Source organism: Musca autumnalis, unplaced genomic scaffold, assembly GCF_047663935.1.
Source record: "Musca autumnalis isolate F117 unplaced genomic scaffold, ASM4766393v1 scaffold_3, whole genome shotgun sequence".
NCBI classification, from domain to species: Eukaryota; Metazoa; Arthropoda; class Insecta; order Diptera; family Muscidae; genus Musca; species Musca autumnalis.
In genome coordinates this window covers 245,474,166-245,494,890 of record NW_027411866.1, presented here as the reverse complement: position 1 = coordinate 245,494,890, position 20,725 = coordinate 245,474,166, and the positions used below count along the sequence as shown (strand labels likewise).

At 36.1% G+C, this 20,725-nt stretch overlaps 2 long non-coding RNA genes across 2 annotated transcripts; one reads left to right on the top strand and one right to left on the bottom strand.

Annotated features, from left to right (window-relative positions):
• The first annotated feature begins 9,335 nt into the window (after positions 1-9,335).
• On the top strand, positions 9,336-20,568 carry LOC141399229 (uncharacterized). The gene is made up of 6 exons (XR_012411794.1): positions 9,336-9,678; positions 9,737-10,095; positions 10,161-10,420; positions 10,520-10,691; positions 11,448-11,662; positions 19,974-20,568. It is a non-coding gene; the product is annotated as an uncharacterized lncRNA (long non-coding RNA).
• Positions 18,465-20,725, bottom strand: LOC141399230 (uncharacterized). The gene is made up of 2 exons (XR_012411795.1): positions 20,481-20,725; positions 18,465-20,404 (listed from the first exon to the last, which is right to left on the bottom strand). It is a non-coding gene; the product is annotated as an uncharacterized lncRNA (long non-coding RNA).

Sequence of the window (20,725 nt, the reverse complement as noted above, 5' to 3'; positions counted from 1 at the left end):
GCGTCTGTGTGTTTGTTGTTAGTTGGCTTCTCGAGGTTGCCAGATGCATGCTCTAGATACTTCCAAACGATAAATGTGGGCATATAAATATGAGATGCCGGGCAAACAGTGAGCAGTTATGAATTTTATCGCGAAGTGTAAACATCGACTAGTAAAGAAGTAAAGTAAAGCGCTCGGCACATACGATGCGTTGTGCATTGCGTTACAACAACCACATGAAAAAAGTGTAAGTGAAGCCAAGTTTTTTGAAAAACAACAATATGGCTTACGCATTAAAGTTAAACATAATTTAACTGTTTTGGGACAACGCTTGTCCCAACGTGTCAGTAAACGGACCGTATGTGCCGAGGGATTAAAGCTGTGTACTTAGCTATAACAGTCAGTTCCGAATAAGTGTAATAAAGTAAATAAAGCATTGTAGAAGCGTAATCTAAAACGAACCCTGTTTTATTTGGTACAAATCGTATCGGGGAATAAAACAACGTCTACACGGAGATTAGTTAAATCTAATTCCGTAACAATATCATATCCACAACTCGATAATGTGGAGAAACCATGGCACTTCATTCATTTTTCGCGTTTTTTATAAAATGCTCAAAAAAGATATTGTAAACAAACCCACCTGTTGTTTTTGTATTTACTAATTTTGAAGTTTTAGGAATTCAGGAAAAACAAGGGTTCTATAGATTGTTTTCATTTAAACCTACCTCTTTACTTATACCATGATAAATTCTAATTTAAACAGTTGTTAATTCGAGACGCGGCTTAAAATTTTTATAAGATTTCATTAGCTCTGTTCCAGAACTAAAAAGTTTTTACAATAGCTCTGTTCCAGAACTAAAACGTTTTTACAATTTTTACCACTTTTACACATTTTGCGTTCCCGTACACAAAATTGATATGAAAATCGTTTACGACTTTTACCACTTTATAGAGTACGGGAACAGTCCAATTTATTACAAAAGGAAAATGTATATTTGCATAAAAATGTGTACAATTATTTCAAAGCACACTTTTTAATCTTTTTTTTTGGTTTGTTACTAAGACAGAATGCAAGATATGGTCATGCAACTTGTCATACATGACAATTTCGGAAATTTCCTCAACGTATCGTCGACGAAAATGTCATCGAAGAGTCGATTTTCTACTGGGGTTCATTTTGAAATCAAAACTATTTTGATTTTCATCTGTCTTCAAAACCTCACACATACATTCTCAAATTGTTGAAAATTTACACATACTATTACAAATGCTGTCGGGCAGACTGATAGGTGAGTGCCCAGCTTAATATTACTCAGCAAAAAAATGGAAGCTGTGCAATGTGAAGTTAAACTGAAAACACAAGTTTGCCAAGTTTTAATTTTTCATTATTCTTCTACCAGAAACGACACAAAACTTTACTCAAACGTTGGATGTGTTTTCAGCTTCAGGCCCTCGGCACATATGGTCCGTTCTGCTTCGCAGCATGCGTCAAAAACAACACCCACTTGAAAAAAATGTAAGTGTTGCTAAGTTTGTTCTTAGGGGCTAAATACATACAGTCGGTTCTGTGTCGCGTTACAACAACCACATGAAAACTTCAAGAACAAACTTGGCATCACTTACACATTTTTCATGTGGTTGTTGTGTTCAACGCGCAACGCCTCACACAACGGGCCGTATGTAGTTTTCATGTGGTTGTTGCAACGCGACACTCACTATTTGGCTCCTAAAGCCCTAAACACATCCAACGTTTCAGCAAAGTTGGATGTACATAATTTCTTGGTCTGTTCCTTTACTTTTAAAAATGGTAACAATGGCAAAAATGGTAAAAGTGGTGAACTGCTCTCATATAAATTATATGCTTTTAAAAGTAAGGGAACACTTTGCAGGTAAACAGTGGTAAAAACTGGCAACCTCAGGCACGTACAGGAACACGACTTCTGATAGAAGAATAAAAGATCAAGGGCAATATAGATTGAATTTTTCTTTAATCTTCTATCAGATATGACGTCCAACTTTACTCAAACGTTGGATGTGTTTAGGGTGTAAAGCTTTATGCTTGGTTTACATTTACGAAGTTCTCTCGAAATTTACGAAATTCACTGTCAATTCCTTTGCGTATACGTAAAATGAAAACTAATCCGAAATCCATTGGATTTCATTTGATGTTTAAGCAATGGACTTATCAGTTGAAATCGAGTGGATTTCGTAAATGTAAACTTAAGCTAGAAACACATACAATGTTTGAGTAAAGTTTTGTGTCATATTTGGTAGAAGAATTAAGAAAAATTTAAACTTGGCAGCACTTTGTATTTTACTTTGTACTTTATGGCCCCGGCACATACGGTACGTTGTGCGTTGCGTCACGCGTTAAAAACAACAACCACATGAAAAAAATGTGAGTGATGCCAAGTTTGTTCTTGAAGTTTTCATGTGGTTGTTGTAACGCGACGCACAACGTACCGTATGTGCCGGGGCCATTACTCAAACGTTGGATGTGTTTAGGGCTTTAAAGCGTTCGGCACATAGGGTGCGTTAAACGTTGCGTTACAACAACCACATGAAAACTTCAAAAACGAAATTGACACTACTTACACATTTTTCATGTGGTTGTTGTTTTCAACGCACAATGCGTCGCAGAACGGATCGTATGTGCCGCGGCCAAGTGAATCGCGTAACGCGGCGAATACAACAACCACATGAGTGATGTCAAGTTTGTTTTTGAAGTTTTCATGTGGTTGTCGTAAGTTGGGTTTTATTAGGCGGCCATCAGACCATCTGCCTTTTCACATGTATGTTGTCACTTTGGGTATATTAATATACAGAACAGCTGATGTCATACATGTGAACAAGCAGATGGTCTGATGGCGGCCTTAGCGACTATTGCGATATCTTCGTTGTTTGACCACCTACGAAAACCTACTTCACATCGTTACAAAGGTGATATTTTCTACTTTCATAAGCAGGTTTTGCTTTTTTAGAAGCGGAGATATACGCTTGGAAATAAAATGTTGACTTTTTCTCCAAATAAGTTTTTTTTTCACATTCCGACCCCTGAATAATATCCGGCCATCGCCAAAATCAATAGGCTTCTTCCCCTCCGGGACACATAACAACGCCCCAAATTGGTGACGATCCGATCGAAATTTCGAACTGTAGTGTGACTACAAGGTTTAGATGGACGGAAGGACGCATTATTTCGATGAATTACAAACTTTTTGGCCAAAACCAAAACCATGTAGGATATAAAAAACATTTTGAAACCTTGAAGTGTAGTTTAATTTTTACCAAATTATTAATTCCTTACCTTGTGTGTGGAACTTTGAATTTCGCATTGTGGCAAAACGCATAGCCTTCCTTGGGGAGGAGAAGACCCAAAACATTTAACAAACAAAAATCAACGAAGTGTGAAACGTCGGAGGAAAATGCCAAATGCCGGTTGAAATCAAAATGATTTTCGCATATGCTTCACAGGGTTGTATAAATAGGTATGGCCATGCTGGAATAATAAAGTGTAACTCCAAAAACAGCTGATCTTCATACCAGTTGTCAAAATGCGTTATTGTGAATAAAGTCACATACAAAATTTAAACAAGCAATTCACAGTAATGCATTATTGTGAGAAACAAAAGTCGAAAAATCAGTCCCGACATTTTTTTACCTGCAGAAATTTGTCTGGTAGCCTGTGGTAGAAGAGAAAGGCATATGTGCCCTCTCTCACTCTCGTAAAAATTGCTGCCAGTTTTACCACTTTTTGGGGTTAAGGAACGCTTTGCAGGTAAGGCGGCCATCAGACCATCTGCTTTTTCACATGTATGGCATCAGCTGTTCTGTATATTAGTATACCCAAAGTGACAACATACATGTGAAAAAGCAGATGGTTTGATGGCCGCCTTACGTGCAAAAAATATGTTTTTTTGTTTGCCTTAGTCCCGGGCCACACTACAGTAATTTCACTGAAATTTTGACACGAAATTATGCGTCTCTAGATCGAGTTCCATAGTAGAGTAAAATCATAAAAATGCTGTAGTGAGCTAATGCTAATTTCATGAAATTTTTTAATGAAATTCATACTAGTGTGGACCGGGACTTACATAACGATAGCTGCGTCATTTATTCTAAACAACGCACGAAAACGCCATACTATCCCAACAAAAAATTTTGGAAGTTGTGCAATTGAAGTTATGATTTCACAACATCTTTAGATGTAGTCCAACAGAGTTATGAAAAATGCACTCCGTTCGATACATTTTATAAGCAGTTGCTGTAGAGATCCCTACAGAAAAAACAGTTGGTTGATACCTATACATTTCTTCAAAAGATAAGCAAGAGTGTATACAATAGCTGTGTTCCTTTACTTACCTGAGGTTACCATTTTAACCATTTGTTACCATTTTTAACCTGCAAAGCGTTCCTTAACCCCGAAAAGTGGCAAAACTGGAAGCATTTTTTAAGAGAGTGAGAGGGGAGAGAGAGCGAAGATGGCTTTCTCTTCTACCACAGGCTACCAGCAAAATTTCTGCAGGTAGAAAATGGCAGAACTGATTTTTCGACTTTTTTTGACGATTATTTCACAAAATGGACGAAAAACCGAAGAAAAAGTCGAACACTGACAACACTAAAGGGGTGTTTACACTATCTATGAATGTCATATGAGATGTCAAATTTGCTACCTGTGAATGTTGTACACATAGTGTGACCACTATGAAAATGTTCATCTATCAAAATGATGTGGCAACTCATATGTACATTTTTCATTTAGGGAGCGCTCTATTCGGCCATGTATTTTCGTATGCAGTTGGGAAATTAATTGTTAGAAGAAACAATTTTACCAAAAAAATGAAGGAAATAGGTAAAGAAAACGAAAATGTGAGTGTGATTAAAGTTTTTAACAGTATAAATTGTGTTATTTGCGTGATTTATATTTTGTGGTCATATGAAATTGTATGCTAGTGTGAACGCAAAAACTAAAAGTGATATAGACTTTGACAAACATAAAAGATGTCGAATGGATAAAAGAAGTGACAGCTCATATGACATTGATAGATAGTGTAAACGCCCCTTAAATTAAAAACTGTGAAATAAAAGACGAAAATTGATTTGTTATATTTTTTTCTGACATTGCTGCCGGATCTACCCTTTTTCCGTTCCTTTACTTTTCTGGTAAAAATGTTCATGAGAGAGCAATTTTAAACAATTTTGACACTTTTCTCTTTTACCACTCTTACCATTAAAAAAGTAAAGTAAAGAAGAATTCCACTTTCTCCATTTTCTGGCGCACGTTTCAGAATTTAAGTAGTCCTTGCAGTCGTAAAATGGTAAGCACGCCTGCAGGCTACATTTCTGGTGGTCGCTAGACAGCCATTAAGACTCGTCGTAAAAAACATGCGAGAGAAGTCTCCTTGTCACTTCCGGAGTTTCTGTGGTAAATATACATACATACATGTGCGCATGTGTAGGTTGTGGAAATATGAAAGCTGCTTTTCTTGACATTTTTCTTGCTAATGTTCTGTATTCTTACAAGGACTCGAATTTACAGATTGATAATTAACAGAATCCAATCTTTCACTTCATAAAACGAAGACTTCTCCTGACTTTATTGATACTTTTTCTTTTCTTCGTATTAGCCAACAGTTACGATCTTTAGTCGATGGTCAGACTAGCACGATTTCAACATGGCGACGTCAAGTTTATAGGCGAGGGGTATGAAGTAGTGAAACCCATGTACATGGTTTTCTGTGTTTGTTGTGTTGCCTCTTCTTGTTCTTCGTTGCAAGATTTTTTCTTCAATTTTCTTTCATTTTTATTTTCTCAAGCAAACATTAACAACAAAACAAACATAAATATATTTAATAAAAACATTTAATTAATGAAATATTGAAAATTTAACTATTAATATTAATTTAATTATTAATGTTAATTATTTTGTGTTGTTTTTTGGTTTATTTATATCTTTTTTTGTTTTTATTGGTATGAGAAACACAACAAACGCGAATGGTAAAATAAAGAGAACACACAAAGATTATAAATTTCACGTTAACCTGTGTGGACATTAACGAAATTTGAAAAGAAACTTTAACGAAATTGGTTTCATGAAACCTTGCTAGTCTGACCATCGACTTAGCAGGGACATTTTGTAGTAGATCCACATAAAAGTTATTGTCTTGTCCTGTAAATAAACCTTTATGAAATTTTAAAGGCAATTTCGAAGACTGAATATATCGTATTATTCATTTTTTAACACATTTCATTAATTTTAAAAATTTAATAAAATATGAAACAAAACAAACATTAACAAAAACAAAACTTGACGTTTGTCACCATAGACAATTTTGAAAGGAAGCGGGCATACGTGTAGGGTTGATTTTCCATAGTTTTTTCGAACCTGTTCTACCTTCCTTATTGTACCATGTTTACACTTATTTTTTGTTGATTTCAAACATTTCACAATGATCAAGGTAGATGCATATGTGCAGCTGATCGAACATGAATTTTCAAAACAAGTTGTTGTAAATTGAATTAATCATCAAAATATACGACAATATAGAACTTTACAACTTTATTTGGAAAATTATCGTCAAATTATCTATATATCGTATTAATTGTGTATAGTACTAACAAATGAAAAAATAATGATTTTATATTTGAGACATTATAATAATAAATTTTGATAGATAGAAGTGGTGCTCAGAACCTGCACAACATTAGTACTTGCAGTAGTTTTCCCGTTTAGTGTTAAAAATGCGTTCCCGTACTCCGAAATCTAGCAAGACTTGCACTTCTCCTTAAACAAAAATAGCGCCGAATAACACCCTCTTCTCCTGTTTTCTACCATACAATTTTGTCCTAGTAGAAATTAGCAGCAAGCATGTTCATTGTCATCTAATATGATAGCTGATACGTTGATTTTGACATTTATGCTGGAGTTTTTGCAAGTTCATTTTTCCGTTCCCGTATTTTTTAAGAAATTTGTATTGGAAGCAATTTTTGACAATTTGCTCTTTTTTCTAACATTACCATTAAAAAAGTATGGGAACACAATGACAAATAGCATTGTAACAAAGTAAAGCTGAAAACAGATACAACGTTTGATTAAAGTTTTGCGTTGGGCGTCGAGAAAAAAAAACAACAACAACAGGGCGACGACGATACCAAAGTCCAGCCGACATATATTTCAAATGAATTTGAATTTTTCGGCATCATGCCCAACAGTGTAAAAACGGCCAAAACGACACAAAACTTTACCCAAACGTTGTATCTGTTTACAGCTTAATTTAATATTTTTTTCACATTGTTTACAAATTGTTATACTAAAATTTTTTTGCAGCAATTGACCATCTACCTTGTTTATTGTGATACGTGAAAAGTGTTGCAACTTTTGGTACTTTTTTAGGCACAAACAGGGTTGTATATCATGTGTACTGTGATTTCGATGTTGATTTCGCTGAAATCACGAAATGAAATGATTTCATTTTTGTATGCGAAATCATGATAAATTTTGCTTGATTCCGCGCGAAATCACGAAACGCCTTCGAAATCACGAAACGACGCCAAATGTAAACTAAGCATAAAGTTATTTGGAAATCATAAAATTATTTTTTTTCATTAGACACTTTTTTAACAAAAAGTACGATTGATACAAAAATGTATACCTTGTTGCATTCCGCCTAATGCGGCGCTATGGTGGGGTTCCAACTGCTCAGTCGGGGCATCACTTCCAGGGGGATTCATAACCCTGCCACCATCAGCCCTAGGGGTCGAACAATAATGAAAGAGGGACTCAACATAAAAACAAACAAAAACAAAACGACACAACACTACATACAACCACGATGAAGGAACTTGGTGTTCTCATTCCTCCACTTTGCCCACCCTGCCTTGACCCTTTCATCCTGGCGTAGCAATAAAGCAAATTTAAAAGGGCCCCAATTTCCACACACTCTTACCTCACATTAGCATCCTCCTATTTCCCTCTCTTACGGAAAAACACTTAGCAATTCATATTGAAAACAATCAAACATAAAAATTATTTATTGACATCGTTAAGGTTCTTAATTCTAAACAAACAACAATCATGTCAAACACTGAATTCCTAACTGCCTCTCTCTTAGTGAGCCAATCACTCAGGCTACCACCATTTATCAACAGACTATTGCCAAATCTGGCCACTTTAAAACACTCAACCCCTTCCTAAAAGAGCTCTCTTACGGAGGAATAGTGGACGTTACCATATGTCCACACAAGAAAACAAAAATAGTCCTATTGTATTTTTGGGGTAACCCTACACCCACGCACTGTTCCTGGCATTAGAAATTCTTACAAATATTCCTTAACTTAACACTTATATTCTACAGAATTACTAGGGACGTTCACACTTAGATTAGTTTTATTTTGTTAGATTAGTTATATGATTTTTATCTATAAAATTTTTGTTTTCCTTTTTAGTTTTAACTTATGTCATCATTAATTAATAAATTTACTTCTTTTCTCTTTTGCAGTTTTAACACTCCTTCTGGCGCACAGGTTAATGGCAAAACATGAACACACTCGGGATGAACAAAATATCAAAATTTTACCTGGTTGCTGACATTTCACAAAACAAGATAATTTTTTTGGTTTTTTAAAACGTTACGGCATCTTACTCCGAGGACCTTCTCTCAAACAACAGGGATTTTCTCCACTAAATATCGACCACAGAAATATTAAGCCGTCTCATCAAAAATTCACCAGGCACAGGCTGCCGTCAACAAAATTATGCGTTTTCTCTTCTCAATTAAGAAATCTCGGATTTATCTCAACATCAAGATTTTTGGCCAATTAGAAGTACATCAATAAAAATTCCTCAATAAACGGTGCTGACCTCCTCCAGGCATATACTTGGAGGGGTCAGAGTTCCTTTGTGTTTCTTTGCCGATAGAGTAGGCGAAATCTTTAATAAGACAAAAAAAAAGGACACATTCAATAATAAGCCATAAAATGGCAAAACATTTTTTTCTTGTCTTACATGTTTTGTTTTTCCGCAACACAGCCAAATAAACTGGCATCACCAAAACACAAATAAATTTTGCCACTACTTTGGTATAACAATTAAACTGTTTACACTATTTCTTTATTCTTTTGGGGTCTTTTTTATATTTATTCAGGATGTTTAAAAATGGTTCCTTGCCACAACCAAAAGACAAATAGGAGAAATATTTTCCCCGTTATGCCTTTTATACTGCCAAAACCCATGCTGATTTTCCCATTTTCGCGGATTCTTCGACATTTATCGATTTCATTTTAAACCAACCCACTGTCAATCTACAGACACCTATTTGGCCCCTCAGTGTTGTATTTACCTGCCTCCTGCTTTTAAACTGGCAACACTGTAACTTTATGTATGACTCGGCCACATTCTGTATCCGGTTCTCTCATTTTTTATTCGCCGGCAGCAACGAACCACATCCATGGAAAAATGCTGCCGGTTTTTGTTAACTAATAAAAAGAACATTAATTTTCGTGCCACACGCAACAAAACATCGCCATCTCCAAGTTCATCGATGGAAATGGGGATGTGCGTGTATATTGACGTGATCTTATCAAAATTCGCTGCAGGATGGCTGAAAACCATGGAAAAAATTAGCGTGAACTTCATACCCTTCAAATGACCATGAAGCCATGTGGAAACCATAAGCCATTTTGGATTCTGGAATAAAGGTAAGCATGTGCATTTCTATAGTTTTGTGAGTTTAAACATCATGAATGTTCATTTCAGCAATAATTTTCCCAGCAATAATTTTCTGGTTGAATGAAAATTTTTCTGTATGGCGCTTTGCGTACGTGCAAAAAGTGGCGTGGGTATACCAAAAAAATGGCGGTGTCTCACCATTCACACATTTATGTACATGTGAATGTGTGTGTATGTCCACTCATTGATTACCGTTTTGGAGATTTGCAATGAGTTTGCCTGTGGTATTATGTATGTGTGTGCATACTTTCCCATTCAGTACAAGGCTTAGTCTTTCAAATATGCCTCCACACATTTTGCTTGTGCGCCCCCGCATATGCTACAATTTTAATCATCTTACTCAACAAGTTTAACAAAACGTACGAGGTGACACTCCGATAGAGATGGTGAGTAGAGAATTTCCATTCATTATATCAAATTTTATTCAACAATTATTTCTTTTTCTTTTCAGTTCCTTTTTTCTTAAATGATGATCAGCCTTTTAAAGAATTCCGTTTCATCTTGCGACACATTTTATTGACTGCTGATTTGTAATTCGTTTTGGAATTGCTACATTTACTCTGGCCGCTAGAGCCAATGAACATAATAAAATGAATGTAACGCAACCATCTACCTGTTAAACCATACCACAATTAGGATAGCTTGGAAGGCTTAGTGAATTTTAATTTTATCTGTGGATGCTTTCACTAGAGAAGTCGGTGTAGACAACAGGTAGGTTTTTTCATTTGTTTATTTGTCTAGCTGTATAGTATATTGCCTGATTTGTTTTGGTTATTGTCTAATTCTTTCTTGCCTTTCTTTTCCTTTCAGGTCTTCATTGTTTTTGCCCTCGTTTACTTGTTTTCAACTACTAGTGTGGACTCGCTGGAATAAAATTTCGCCCGCATTGTTTACAAAACAGTTTGGGCAGGTATCATTTACGTCGTGGATTGTGAGTGGACATCACCAGCTGCCTCGCTGAGTCTTAACCTCAAAGTACCTGGTTAGTATTCATTGGTGTTTTTTATTACCAAAAGTGTGTGCCTTTATTAATGACAACAAACATCAGTGTCGTGTGTAACGAGACAGCAAAACAAAATTAAAAGTGGATGTACGTGTGCGTTCAGATCATCTTCATTGTTAATCATGGCTTCGACAAATATATTAAAAAGTGATCCTAGGATGGTGTTGTGTCCAAAAAAAAACTTTTGTGTACTCAATGGTAATAATCGGCTGCGACGAATATATCAAGAATTGGCCTAATAATAGTATTGTGTGTTCCAACTATCGATAAAAAAAAACAACAGTATGAACAAGTGTTTCCATAAAGTGGATTATTAATTATTATGGGTTAGAAAGTGCCATCAAAAGAAATAATGATTGGGTTTACTGATCTTTATAAAACCAAAAAAAAAACATGATCAAGTGTTTCCACTAAGTGAATTATGAACTGTTATGGGTCAGAAAGTGTCATCAAAAGGAATAATGAATGAGTTTACTGATCTTTATAAAACCAATCTTATGGATTGTGACCATGGCCATCTGAATGAGATAGTGTGTTTTTTTCAGTGGATTTTTGTGTAGCCTCGCTCAATAAGATTACCAAAAGTGTTCACCTAACTTTTGTTTACATGCATACAAATAAGATATTATTGAATATTTTTAAGCTTGCCACGCATTTTTTTCTTTTAATATAAAAAAATAATGAAATAATGAAATATTTCAATTTTAGTAACACCTTCTCATTTTCTGTTTCTAGGTAGTTTGTGAAAATTAAATTTATAAGGGAGTGAAGTGAAAAAGTGCACAAGCAAAAAGTATCCGTATTCTACATCACACAAAATCCAAACATACGTTTATTTGGCTGTCATACCAGTTGTTAATATACCTGGCCTGCCGATCATCAAAATTGTGTACGCAGATTATTTGCTCATGGAGTTTTACCTGCCATCATGAAAGGACGTAAATATTGGGGTGAGTTTTCCTTTTTTGTTTTCTTTTTTTTTTATTGCGAATTTGGCATGGCAGATACAAACATTGGTGCATTAGTGGATATATTAGACTGTTTTGAAATGTGGAATGTAAACAAAAATAAAGTAACGTAGAAGGAGTGGAATTTTTGTCTATCATTGAAAATAAGTACGTGGCTTGCCAGCGTTACAGACTTTGCTACCATATGTTTTTCTCTTCTGTGCCTCATTCCATTTATATCCCTATTATTTTCAATTACTGGTGACTATTGATTAGCAAAAAAAAACATCGCATATAATAAGTTCGATTTACATGTTTTTTTTTTGAAAATTATTCGTGTTTGTCGGGATTCTACGATATATTAAGTGGACCTTTGTGTGATTTTATTACCTGCGATTTTAATTACGTTAAATGCTTTTGAGTATTGAGACAAAAAAGAAATTATACCTGATTGAGTCTATTACGTTAATCTGTGGCTGACGGCTTTTCGCAAAACAAAATGTAATAAAGATTTAAACAAGATTCAGTGGTCTTTTATAAGCAGACGTGAGGGTATTTAAAAACATTGCTACTACAGATTCTAGGAAGAATTATCTTGGACTCATTGAATATTCTATATTTTGTCGCATGCTACATGAATTTTGTGACGATGACAGAAGCACTTAATACGGAAAAATTCGCTGCATTTTTTTGTTTTCTAAAAAAAAAACTTGGCCATACATATAACGTTCCTTAACTCATATTGATTTATATTTACGTACACCCTTAATCATTTTCATCTATATATTACTTCGTACCATTAAAGCAAATATTTCTATCCTCATACTTATTACCCTATATTTAACGAAACATAATAAACCAAACATTTATAATTTAATTTTTTGAAAGATTGTCTTAATTTGGGGTAAGGCATAAACTGGCTGGGAGGTTCCACGGATTCTTTTTTCAGGTATACTGTATATCAAATGGGTTTGTTTTAATTAGTATCCATTATTAAAAACGAATTGGGTATTATGTTCTGATAATACCATTTAAGAACAACATCGGACATAAATAGATACGTTACAATGGTGAATCCTAAGTGTATGGTTTCTGTGTGGGAGATAATTGATTCTTTACATCCCTTTGAGCGATTAGGTGACCTTGTTGGGTGAAGATAGAAGTTTTCCCTTATTGACCTTTTGTGTTTTGACGTAAACATGACCGTCTATACGACGTGAGGTGTGTGATTTTCGTCCCAATGGTTATGGATGTGAAAATGTTAGGTGTATTTACTTCATCTACCTGTATGGATCATCGTTCATGTCAACTACTTTGCACATTCAATGAATGTGTAATTTCATTTATGGTTTTTTTATTCAGGTGTGAGCTAGGATATTAAGAATCTGATTTCTTTACCCTTTGACTGATTTCTATCTTTTTTTTTTTTTTGAGGTCGTTTTGTTTTTTTTTTTTTTTTGTGTCCCAACGTGGGGAACTCCCACGCCCTGTTTGTCTCAAAAAGCCGGGCAACCTTAGATACTTCTTAGCCTAATGAAATATATGTGTATAATCTAACAATGTCAATAATTCTAATAGTAAAAATAAATGCAAAAGGCAAAAAAAATGGACGTTCACAAACATTCATTTTCTTAACCTATATTGCACCTAAATTACTATATCACAGAATAATTGCACTTTGTTATATTTTAATATCTTTGGCGTGGAAGTTACCTAAAGGTTTACCTTGCAGAGTTTCTAATTCGAACATGTTGTTCCCGATAGGCCTCACAACTCTACATTTCAAAAACTTTTTACAAAATTTGGCGTTTATGTTGTTCTTGAAGTCTGAAAGCATATGATTACGCCTATACACTTCTTGCCCTGGTATTAAACTAACTTTTCGCGCTCTCTGATTATAACGTTTGGCACTTGTTTCATATGCCTTGTGCAGATTGTTTTTGATCTTTTCTCGCATAAGTTCTATTTTGTCATGTCTGTTTAATGGATCTATTTGGTGGTCCGTTAGTGATTGTAGCTTTTTGGCCAACTTATAATCGGTGCCACTTGAAAACATATTAAACCCAAAGAGGGCGAAAAAGGGATTCACGCCGGTGGCTGCATGCACAGACGTGCGAAGGGCTTTCTCGATTTCGGGTAAATATAAATCCCAGTCGCGGTGGTCACTTTCAACATAGCTTCTTATGGCTGCCAACACGGACTGGTTGACACGCTCGGAGGCGTTCGACTGTGGGGAGTAATATGCAGTTGTCATGTGTTTTATTTTGTAGTTGTTGACCATTTGTTCGAAGGCTTTCGACACAAACTGTTTCCCGTTATCGCTATGGATAACTTCTGGGACCCCGAAGATGTTGAAAATCTGGCTTTCCATAAACTGTACAACATTTTGTGCAGTTGCTTCCCTCATCGCGTGCAGAAAGGTAAATTTAGTGAAATGATCCACTGCGATGAAAATATATGCGTTTCCTTTCTTTGATCGTGGATATTTCCCGAGGAAGTCCACGTACAGTTTTTGAAATGGCCTTTCAGTGACCACTTCGTTTCCGATTTCTGGGTTCATATTCTGGTTTGAGGGTTTGGTTTCCTTGCAGGTTCTGCAATTTCTCACAAACTGCCTCACTTGGGAAACCATCTTAGGCCAATAATAAAATCTTCTTACCCGATTGAGAGTTTTTGTGATTCCTTCGTGTACGATGTCATTGTAGACATGAGCCTTTTCTATTAGAGCATGTGTGATCTCTTGAGGTATCCACATTTTCCACTCATATTCAAACAAATCTGTGTCGATTTTTTTCATCTTTATAAATATTTTGTCGCCTTCAACTTTTAAGTCGGGAAGTACTTCGGCCTTTTCAATTATGGTGTTTCGTAATTCGACATACTCCTCACTTTCAAATGCGGTTGTTTCGAAATCTAGTAGTTCACTCTCATCAGTTAATTCTTCTACGGTGACATTTGAATCGATGGGCATTCTAGAGAGTGTGTCTGCAACCACATTTTCTGATCCTTTTCTGTGTTCAATCGAGAAGTTATATGTTTGAAGTTGGAGTGACCATCGGGCCAGTCTACCGCTGAGGTCTTTTAGTGACATTAGCCACTTAAGACTAGCGTGGTCAGTAATAATTGTAAATTGCATTAATTCCACATAAGGACGAAAACGTTTTACTGCAAGCACGGCCGCTAAACATTCCTTCTCGGTTACTGAGTATTTCTTTTGACACGCATTTAATTTTTGAGAGTAAAACGCGATGGGATTCTCCTCTCCATCGTCGTTTTTTTGAAACAATACTGCACCGACTCCATAGTCCGACGCATCGCATTGAATAAAGAACTCTCGGCGGAAGTCAGGGTGCCGGAGGACAGGTGCAGATGTCAATGCTTGTTTGAGGGTGTTGAATGATTCTAATGCTTCCGGAGTGATGACGAATTTTTGACTCTTTTTCAATGTGTCAGTGAGGGCGGCGGATATCGAGGCAAAATCTTTAATGAATCGCCTGTACCACCCAGCGGTTCCTAGGAAGCTTCGTACTTCTCTGGGAGTTTTCGGTACAGGGATTTTTTGAATCGCACTGACCTTTTCTGGGTCAGTCTTTAAACATCCATCTCCAATGATGAAACCAAGATACCTTAGCTCTCTGAAGCAAAACAATGATTTTTTAAGGCCGATGGTCAAATTCGCTTTCTGCAAGCATTCGGCTACTTCTCCCAGTAATTTAATGTGGTGTTCGAAATCGTCTGCAATAATCAATAGGTCGTCAAGGTAGATAAACACATTGGACTTTAGTCTTCCAGGTATCACCTTGTCCATCAACCTGCAAAGTCTCTGCGCCGCATTGCATAACCCGAACGGCATTACCCTAAATTGGTACAGCGGTCGACCTGGTACCGTGAAGGCTGTGTACGGCTTCGCTTCCTCTTCCAGCTCTACTTGCCAGAAGGCATATTTAAGGTCGACGCTGCTTATAAAGTGGGTTTGGTCTATTCTACTTAAGATGCCGTCGATGTTCTGCAATGGGTAAGCATCTTTCACAGTCAATGCATTTAATTTCCTGGCGTCTAAGCAGAAGCGATTTTTGCCAGGTTTTCGTACCACCGTTGTTCGGTTACTCCATGGGGAGTCACTTTCTTCTATCACTTTTAACGCCAGCATATTGTCAATCTCCTGGTAAACTATATCTTGGACCGCCGGCGACATGGGATAATGCCTATCCTTAACCGGATTAGCACCTTCGACGAGCTTTATCGCATGTTTTTCTAATTTTGTACATCCTAGTCCATGCTCTTCAAAAGTAGGGAATTTTTTTATTACTTCTGCTAGTCTATCCTGTTGTTCCTTCGTCAGGACATGCATTTTCGTTTCTTCATTGGTTGATGACCCATGTATTTTCCGTTGTAAATCCAAATCGACTTCTTCGACAGGAAATATCTCGGGAGCTATTTGGAATAATTTCCAAAAATCTGCACCGAGATATAATTCCTGCTCTAGATCTGGGCATAATATTAAGGTCATTTGAGCCACTTTTCCCTGATATTCAACGTCAACTACAATGGTACCTAAAATTCGATGCAACTGACCTGAGGCAGTGCTGACATTTGATAGATAGGTTTTTATTTCTACTCCTAGTTCTTCTACGACTTCTCTGCAATGTTTCCCTAATAAACTCACAGTAGCACCAGAGTCGAGAAGGCCTTCAATTTCCTTCCCTTCTATCTTCACCGTGGCATATGGTCTTGGATCTTTTCTGCCATGGCATCTTAAAATAGCTTCCGAAACAGATTTCTTTAAAGTTTTGTATTGCTTTTGCTTGTTTCTCATTTTTAGAATACGTTCTTTAGTTTTAATTTGAATGTTAGATATTTCCTTTGGGTTTTCTATCTCCTCGTTTTGGAAAATTTTTGCCCTTGTTTTGGCGTAATACTCTTCCCTAACATTTAAGGGCAGATAGTGTCGAAGTTTAGTATAGTGGATATCTTCCTTGGGTTCTTTTAATTGGTTTGGGGGTTCGGAACAGCGGGTTGTTCGGAGGAACGCTGGTTCCCCGCTGCAACCGCGCTCTTCCTCCCGTTTCCCGACCTACAATTTATGCACTTTGGTGCAGTCGTGTTTGGTTTTCCGCATTTAAAGCAAAAATAGCCTCTTTGATTTGAAGTGCAATCCCTAAAGACGTGACCAGGGTTCTGGCAATTCCAACATACAATCTGATTATTGATTGCTGATATCTCTACTACATCCTCTTCTTCTTCGAACATAGGAAATATATTGGTTTCTCCTTCTTCTTGAATGGCATTTACTCTAATCGGTTTGTTAGCTGGTGGTGGGGGCATTGAAACAGGGTCGCGGCGGAAGAAGGTTCTTTCAATTTCCAAACATTCAACTCGCAGTTGTTCCAGTGAAGAAACATTCATGGAATAAACAATACTAGAAAGGTTTTTTCTTAAATTCTTTTTGACAAGGGAAATCATTTCGAAATCGGAAACTGGCCTTTCCAATTTCGAACGCATTAAATTGATGTCATGGAAAAATGAATCTATTGATTCCCCGGGTAATTGTTTCCTTTCTAGTAAGTCCCTCATTTCCTCGAAACAAGTGCGCCTAGTTTTAAATCTTTCTAGCAAACCATATTTCAGTGACTCCCAATTCCAAATCGCATTATTTCTTTGTTGCAACCAAAACCATTCGATCGCAGGACCCGATACAAGCATATGGAATTCATTTAATATTCCTTCCCAAGTGAGTCCATAATGAGATTGGAAATATTCGAGGCGATAAATAAAATCCTCCACAGTGAGGGTATTCGGTCGTCCTGAAAAATTTATTCCGAATCTTTCAACTCTAATCCCTTGGGCACTAGGAACATTCATAATATATGACTGTACATTATTTCTGTGGTTTGAATTTTGGTTATTATCCCGTTGTGGGGGTTGTGGTTGAGGTACAGAGTTGTTATCGTTTAACGATTGAGGTTCTATGTTGGGCATCGGACCTGGCTGAGGTAATTGATTTGGATTCGATTGTGACTGATGTCCCTGATTTATATTATTTTGTGCATGAATCCCATTGGGTTGTGGTTGAGGATTAGTATTTTGAGAAGTTTGACCATTACTAGTCAATCTAGTTATTGACTCATTTAATTTATTAATGATGCCATACACCTGCTGCATCTCTTTGGTCACACTATCTTTTACTAAATTGTGGATGTCTGTACTGGCGTTTTTTAAACTTTCTTGGACCAAACTTTTCACTAAATTACTAACCTCATACTGATTCATTGACGTATTAGTTGGTAAAGTGGATTGAGTATTCTGGGCTAATCTTGCTTCAGCACTAGTGGAAGCTTCTCTGTTTATTATGGTACCAGATAGATCCCGTATTGATGGGTCTCTATTTGCATTTGCGTCTTGCATTGTTTTCTTTTTTGACTTTTTCTTTGGAGATAGAATAAACCTACTCAAATCAAATGTTGAGGAACGATTTCTTTTACTTCTTCTTTTGGCTGACTTAGGTGTGTTCATTAGAATTTCTAATCCAAGTTCAGGAATGCAATTACTGAAATGAAATTTAGGTCAATGTTAAAAAAAAATAATGGAAAATTTTAAGCACAGATTAGAGCTACTTATTTCTAGTTGTTAAAATACTTAGTCGTTAGCAGATATATGATAAAAATAATAATAGTTTGTTATAAGTTTAGTTTCTAGTTTACACACTACGACAAAACAATTTTTTTTTTCTTTTTTATGAACACAAAATACACATCTGAGAGGTAATAGGAGGTATTTTCAGCTGCTTGTGAGATCAATTGTGTGGTTTATTTTTTTTTTTTTTATTATAAATTGAGATTTCTAGAAGTGTCCTAAATCGGTCATCATGTTGTATGGATAAAATGGACTTACACAAAAAATGAACACAGTTAATGCAAAGGGTAACAACAAGGCAGTTTTCTACTTATTGTGTGGAAAAAAGTCCTTGTGTAAAGGGAATTTTCGTACAATACAGTCTGCGACTGACGACGTCACAGCAGTTATTGTACTTTTCCTAATGTTAAACCTCGTCTATTGCCTTTAATATTATTAAATAAACAAAAACACGGAAACATAGAAGACAGGTCATAAACACAATACATTCTTTGTTACAATCGACGAACAAGAGCTATTGTATAGACCCTATAACATGGAACGAGACATCCTAATTTTCTAAAAAACCTAAACTAAATATTGCACTATTATCACAGTTTTGTATAAAAATTGTGGATACAATATCCGTTAGACATTAGAAAATGCGATATCACGTTTTGGAATATTTCACCCTATGGTCTATTGGATTGCGCTTAGGTGTTATTGCACATATTCGACATTTAATGTCCTTCGTCTATTTAAAAAAAATATTTTCTTATTTAGGCAGTGCTGATGTTGTATTGCACTTTGATTTTTTTTTGGACGATAGGACAAACATTTTTGGATTGGGCGCCATATTGTTGCATTCCGCCTAATGCGGCGCTATGGTGGGGTTCCAACTGCTCAGTCGGGGCATCACTTCCAGGGGGATTCATAACCCTGCCACCATCAGCCCTAGGGGTCGAACAATAATGAAAGAGGGACTCAACATAAAAACAAACAAAAACAAAACGACACAACACTACATACAACCACGATGAAGGAACTTGGTGTTCTCATTCCTCCACTTTGCCCACCCTGCCTTGACCCTTTCATCCTGGCGTAGCAATAAAGCAAATTTAAAAGGGCCCCAATTTCCACACACTCTTACCTCACATTAGCATCCTCCTATTTCCCTCTCTTACGGAAAAACACTTAGCAATTCATATTGAAAACAATCAAACATAAAAATTATTTATTGACATCGTTAAGGTTCTTAATTCTAAACAAACAACAATCATGTCAAACACTGAATTCCTAACTGCCTCTCTCTTAGTGAGCCAATCACTCAGGCTACCACCATTTATCAACAGACTATTGCCAAATCTGGCCACTTTAAAACACTCAACCCCTTCCTAAAAGAGCTCTCTTACGGAGGAATAGTGGACGTTACCATATGTCCACACAAGAAAACAAAAATAGTCCTATTGTATTTTTGGGGTAACCCTACACCCACGCACTGTTCCTGGCATTAGAAATTCTTACAAATATTCCTTAACTTAACACTTATATTCTACAGAATTACTAGGGACGTTCACACTTAGATTAGTTTTATTTTGTTAGATTAGTTATATGATTTTTATCTATAAAATTTTTGTTTTCCTTTTTAGTTTTAACTTATGTCATCATTAATTAATAAATTTACTTCTTTTCTCTTTTGCAGTTTTAACACTCCTTCTGGCGCACAGGTTAATGGCAAAACATGAACACACTCGGGATGAACAAAATATCAAAATTTTACCTGGTTGCTGACATTTCACAAAACAAGATAATTTTTTTGGTTTTTTAAAACGTTACGGCATCTTACTCCGAGGACCTTCTCTCAAACAACAGGGATTTTCTCCACTAAATATCGACCACAGAAATATTAAGCCGTCTCATCAAAAATTCACCAGGCACAGGCTGCCGTCAACAAAATTATGCGTTTTCTCTTCTCAATTAAGAAATCTCGGATTTATCTCAACATCAAGATTTTTGGCCAATTAGAAGTACATCAATAAAAATTCCTCAATAAACGGTGCTGACCTCCTCCAGGCATATACTTGGAGGGGTCAGAGTTCCTTTGTGTTTCTTTGCCGATAGAGTAGGCGAAATCTTTAATAAGACAAAAAAAAAAGGACACATTCAATAATAAGCCATAAAATGGCAAAACATTTTTTTCTTGTCTTACATGTTTTGTTTTTCCGCAACACAGCCAAATAAACTGGCATCACCAAAACACAAATAAATTTTGCCACTACTTTGGTATAACAATTAAACTGTTTACACTATTTCTTTATTCTTTTGGGGTCTTTTTTATATTTATTCAGGATGTTTAAAAATGGTTCCTTGCCACAACCAAAAGACAAATAGGAGAAATATTTTCCCCGTTATGCCTTTTATACTGCCAAAACCCATGCTGATTTTCCCATTTTC